This window comes from Capsicum annuum, chromosome 8 (assembly GCF_002878395.1).
Source record: "Capsicum annuum cultivar UCD-10X-F1 chromosome 8, UCD10Xv1.1, whole genome shotgun sequence".
Lineage (NCBI taxonomy): Eukaryota > Viridiplantae > Streptophyta > Magnoliopsida > Solanales > Solanaceae > Capsicum > Capsicum annuum.
This window is the reverse complement of record NC_061118.1, coordinates 49,682,368-49,688,506: the sequence shown is the minus strand read 5'-3', so window position 1 is coordinate 49,688,506 and position 6,139 is coordinate 49,682,368.

The window sequence follows — 6,139 nt, the reverse complement described above, 5'->3', positions numbered from 1 at the left end:
AGGGTTCTTAGATTCTTGAATATTATATGACAAACTATCTATCCATCTCTTTTGTTAATATTATATTGTTGTTGGTCTTTGAAGTCTAGTGAAGCTGTGTGGGGCTCTTTCGATTCACTAGCATTATTGTTCTTGTGTTCATCTCTTTTCTTTCTCAAAACTAAATCTAAAGTCTAGTGAAGCCGTGAGTGACCTATTTTGATTCACTAGCACCTTGTTGTTCAGCTTGTTGCTCTTGTGTTGGTTTGAATCTCTTGATACACACTTAGTCTTGTATCATTTTGGTATCAAAGCAAGGCTGGTTGTGTTCCTACACTACCAATCTTGAGTTCTTTTGGACGAAAATTCAAAAAAAAGAAGAAGCTGAAAACTGAAATTTTTTTCCAAAAAAGTGCAAATCTGTCCATTTTTTGTTCTTGGCCAAAAATTGGGTTGTTGTTATATTGGACAAGATTTGTTTATTATGTGTCTAGAACTTGTAGTTTTTTGTTTGTTTAGAGTGTTTCTAGTGTTGGTTTCTTTCTAATCAACACTAAAAAGTGTCCAAATCTAAGATTGAACTTGAACTTGTTGAAGTTGTTGATGTGAACAAGGTGTGGCTGAGTTGGATGTTGTTGTTACCTAAACCTTGGGCGATTTGATGGTCTTGTTGTAGTGGAGTTGAAAACTGAAATTGTTGTTGTTCTTAGACTTGTTGTGTTCTTAAGGTTCTTCACCCTTTTCATCTTTTGTTAAAACAAAAAGTGAACATTAGATCCACAAAAGGTGAAAGACCAAGTTGTAGTACTTGTTGGTGAAAGACTTGATCACATCACTCAAAAGACTTGACAACCACTTTTCACCTACTTTCCTTGATTTAAGGACCTTGTTTCAAGGAGAAAGTACCAAGAAGGTCAAGTCTTGTTTTGAACTTGAAAATGAAGCTCCAAGACCAAATTTCCCTCTATTAACCAAATCCACCATTTCCAAATTATAGATTGGTCAAGACTTGAAATTGGAGAGTAAAATTTTGATAAAACCGAGGCCAATAGTGGACTGCCACATCACTAAATTACTATTCACACAACATTTTGAGTTCAAATTTTAGATTTCTTAGTTTCATTTTATTTTTTCTTAGTTTCGTTTGTTGGTTTGAACACTAATTGACGACCTAGTAATATCCTACTAGCTTGTTAGTTTTTGTGCCTGTTTGTTCGTGTTAGCGTTATTTTGTGCTTTTCTTGTTTTTGAATCATAGAATTTCTTGGTTCAAGTTCGGACATTATTTCCTTGAGTCTTCAAACAAAGAATCCATTTCGACCAAGGAGTAGACTCACCCCTCGACTCATCACGAACTACAAGCCGACTTGCAACACTTGTGAATCCAAGTGTGAAACGGTCAAGTGTGTGAGAATGTGGTGAGTTTGTTTCGAACTAACTTGTGTTTTATTTTGTAGACTTGTTCTTTTTTTTAGGTGCAATTACGATGGAACCCGCGGCTTCAAGTGCTATTTTGGCTAAACTTGAAGCCATTACCCGTCAATGAGAAGTGATAAATAAAAGGTTGGATCATATGGGAGTTCTAAGGGAGCAAGTGGGCTACCCGGACACATGTCAAGATGAAGACCGTAGCTCATGTGAGCTACGGGGTAAAAATGTTATCCCCAACACTCATATGAATGTAGTTGCGGTTTTACCTAGTGTTGGAGTTCATGAGTCTTCATTTTGTGATACTTTTGATATTGTTAGGTCATATGAGGACCAAAATCTTGTTGTAGGTACACAAACACTAGTTGATCCTTTAGATGACGAAATTGATTCTCCTCGTGAGAATGATTTGTGTCCATCTGGTGCTAGCACTTATAACTTGACTAAGGTTTCATTACCAAGTGATGAGAGTATTTACACACTAGTTGACCCTTGTGAAAAACAAGGCGAGTCTATGTTGGTATGTGAATTGTGAACAACTAGTGAGGGTAAGCAAAATGATCAACCGGGCGTAGATGATCTTGATTTGCTTGAATATTTAAAAAACCCGAGTTGTGATTGTCTTTGTGAAGATGATTTTGATTGTGGTCCTTTGGCTTCCCGTGATGGTTTGTACGTATGTGGGGATAACTCTTGTGAAAGAGAAAGCGATATGTGCTTAGAAATGACATCTACTTCGTCTTTATGTGTTTCTTATGTTGGGCATATTCCTAGTGGAAATTTTGAAACTAGTAGTAAGTGCATGCATGGGAACTTTTTATTTGAAGTTGACTTATGAAACACCTTTCTCAACCCTCTTTTAGTTCATGATATTTTCAATAGTGATAAAGAGGGCTTGCTTAATTTCGAGGATGACACCCTAAGGGAAAGTGAGAGTGGCCGAGACCTAAGCCCTTGGTTACGTCTTCCATTCGATCCCGATAACTTCTTAGGGTGTGAAGGATGGATAGTTCTTGGTCGGTCAACTTGTTTGAGTGATATTGTTATATGTGTTAGGTAGACTTTACTTTCAATTAGGACACCACCCCTTGATGGTGATTCCTTCTGCTTACTCCTTTGTAATTTTTTTTCTAAGTCCCTCGTGATTATAAGAAAGGACGTGTGGTTATATCTCAAGTGTGTACCTCCTTGGCATATTGATGTTGTTTATTGTACTAACTCTAACCCTCATGTCACGAGGATGTGGTGCTTGTTTGTCTTCTCTTTATTCTTGCAAGGTTTGGATTCGAGGTCGAATCCTTTTCAAGAAGGGAAGGTTGATACAAGTCAAATGGCCACCTTAATTTTTGAAGACATGATTGGAGGTCATCATCGAAAGGCTCAAGACTTGGTCATCCCGAGGGCACAAGAATATGCAAGGAAGACTCATTTTGAGCACAAGCAAGGCCGTGTATGGAAGATTTCTTAGAGCATTGAAGACTTGAGGACTCACGGTTTTGGACAATACTTAATGGGTCATGATTTGGTCTTCTTCATTAAGGGTATTTTGGTGACTTCATTGGGTCCAAATGCACTCCATGGCCACCCCTCCCTTTAAGGGCATTATTGTTATTTTGCCTTGTCTTGTAATAGAATATAAATAGAACATTTTAGTTCTTTTTCTCATTAGTTGTTTATTGATGGAAGACAAACTCTCTCTCTAGTGTGAGGAGTGTAACACCGCTTAGTTGTAGGGCTTGCAAAAGCCACCAATCCGTAACTAGGGCTGCCCAAGTGTGGATATCATTTATGTTGCATCGTTGGCTTGATATGTTGGTGATTAGGGAGGTAAAGTCCCTCTTTTGGCAACGTAAGAGTTTGGTGTTAACATTCATTAATATTAGGGTCCTTACATGTGGTTAAGGTTCTTAGATTCTTGAATATTGTATGTCAAACTATCTATCCATCTCTTTTGTTAACATTGTATTGTTGTTGGTCTTTGAAGTCTAGTGAAGCTGTGTGGGGCTCTTTCGATTCACTAGCATTGTTGTTCTTGTGTTCATCTCTTTTCTTGCTCAAAACTAAATCTAAAGTCTAATGAAGCCGTGAGTGGCCTATTTCTATTAACTAGCACCTTGTTGTTCAGCTTGTTGCTCCTGTGTTGGCTTGAATCTCTTGATACATACTTAGTCTTGTATCACCTAAGTACTAAGCCTCTATCCAAATCCGCATCCTCCACACCTTCCTATCAAGGGTCATGTCCTCCATAAGTTGTAACTACTTTATGTTATTCCTAATCACCTCCCTCCAATATTTCTTCGGCCTAGCTCTACCTCGCCTAAAACCATCCATAGCGAACCTCTTATACCTCTGTATTGAAGCATCTGTGCCCCTCATCACAGGTCCAAACCATCACAACTTCACTTTTCCCATCTTGTCCTTCACCGATGTCATGCCCACCTTCTTCCGAATAATTTCATTTCTAATCTTATCCCTCTTGATAAGTCCACACATCCAATGAACATCCTCATTTCCGCCACCTTCAACTTTTGAATTTAGGAGTTCTTAACTGGCTAATTTTCGATCCATACAATATAGCCGGTCAAACTGCCACTAAACCTACCTTTAAGATTAGGAGATACCTTCTTATCATACAAGACTCCCGAAGCGAGCTTCCATATTGCACTAATACAGTGCTAACATCATCGTCAATCTCACAATTTTCCTGAATCATAGACTCAAGATACTTGAAACTCTCCGTCTTCTGAATGGCCTGAGAATCCAGCTTCACTACTATATCAACCTCATGCTCTCTAAACTTAAATTTAAAGTATTTCGTCTTGGTCCTGCTCAACCTAAATCTTTAGACTCAAGGGTCTGTCTCTAAACGTTCAACTTATCAGTAACTCTTTCTCGAGTCTCGTCAATCAACACAACATCATCAACAAATAACATGCACCAAGGCACCCCCCCTTGAATACGTCGTGTCAAAACATCCATCTCCAAGGCAAATAAAAATGGGCTAAGAGTCGAATCCTGGTGCAGCCCTATAATCAGAATTGGAAAGTACTTCGAATCTCCTCATACCATCCTCACACGAGTCTTCACACTGTCGTACATGTCTTGAATCGATTTTATGTACACTACGGGCACTTCTCTAGCCTCCACTCCAAGCATCTCTACAGAATCTTCCAAGAGACTTTATCATATGTCTTTTCAAGATCAATAAATACCATGTGGAAGTTCCTCTTTCTCTTTAAACTGCTCCACTAATTAACTATAAATTCAGTTATTATTATATATTAAGTTTGAGATTATTATAAAAAAGTAGAAAGTCATAAATTTTAAATTCTAAATTAGAGCCTAGGATTAAGATTTTGGTCCTTGCAACTAGAAACTAAAATTCTCTATTCTCTACTATTTCCTCTTGATGAAACATATGAACATCTTGTCAGGGGCGGCTCAAGAACGTTGGGGGCCTAAAGTGAAACTTTAATAAGAGGTTTCAAACTTAACTGATATTTTACATAAATTTGGACATAAACTCTTCAATTTTTTGAAATAAAAAATATAATATAAGTCTATTTACATAAACTATATAACAAGTTTATATATTTGAAAACTATACAAAAATAGTATAAGTCTATTTAGTTAACAATTCAAAATATTTTTAATAAATTATACTGAAAGAAAATAATTGTAGACACTCCAAATAGTAACTAAGACATATAATTTAAAATGAAAGGATTATTAGAATATAGATTAACCATCCCAGACTATCAATCACGTTGACTATAACTTTTTATATAAAAATCTTTGTATTTTTCTCCCATAATTTTTTTTTAAAAAAGACATACTTTTCAATCTTTTAAAAAATATTTTATCTTAAATCTCATTTATCCAGATGATTTATAGCCACACAAATACTTATGACTTAATTTTGATCTCTAATTAAAAAAATAAATCTTTTATCTGTTAAATTCTATATCAAATCAAACTACATCACATATAATAATTTAAAAAATGAGGCCCTAAAATTTTTGGGGCCTCAAGCTATTGCTTCACTTGCTTTGGCCTTGAGCCGGCACTGCATCCCGTGAGATGAAATAATTTAATCTTTTCATCTCAATTTGCGTGACACAATTTTTTTCTTTTTTTGAGTATAATCAAATTTGTTTTTGGCTAAAATTTCTTTAAATATTTTTTCTATGTTTTCAATTATTGTGATTTATAATACTTTTTACGTAATTGTCAAATTCAATAAAATTTAATGATTTTTCACGATCATAGCTTAAAATTTTGAATCTCAAATTTTCAACCGTGCCACATAAATTAGGATAAAGGAAATTATCCAAGTCACTTAATAGTCTTTGCTTGAATTTTCTTAGAGTTGGTTTGGATTGGCTTATCTTAAGTACTTTCTTTGTCCAATAATACTTATTCACTATTAGAAAATGTCTAATAATATATGTCCAATTTGAAAAATTAATGCATAATTTTGTCCTTTTCTACCCATTTTACTTTTTCGATAGAATTTTATTCATCACTCAAGGCATTTTCAAAGACATTACATCTATTATAATCAAAGGGTAGTATAGTAAATTATTACTATTATCTATTTTTTCTTAACATGTGTGTCAAGTCAATAATAAATAAGTATTATTGAACGAAGGAAGTCAAAAGATTTTGAGCACTTTCGGAGTGTTTGGATAAATTAATTTTTTTCTTCAAAATATACAATTTAAGAAAAATA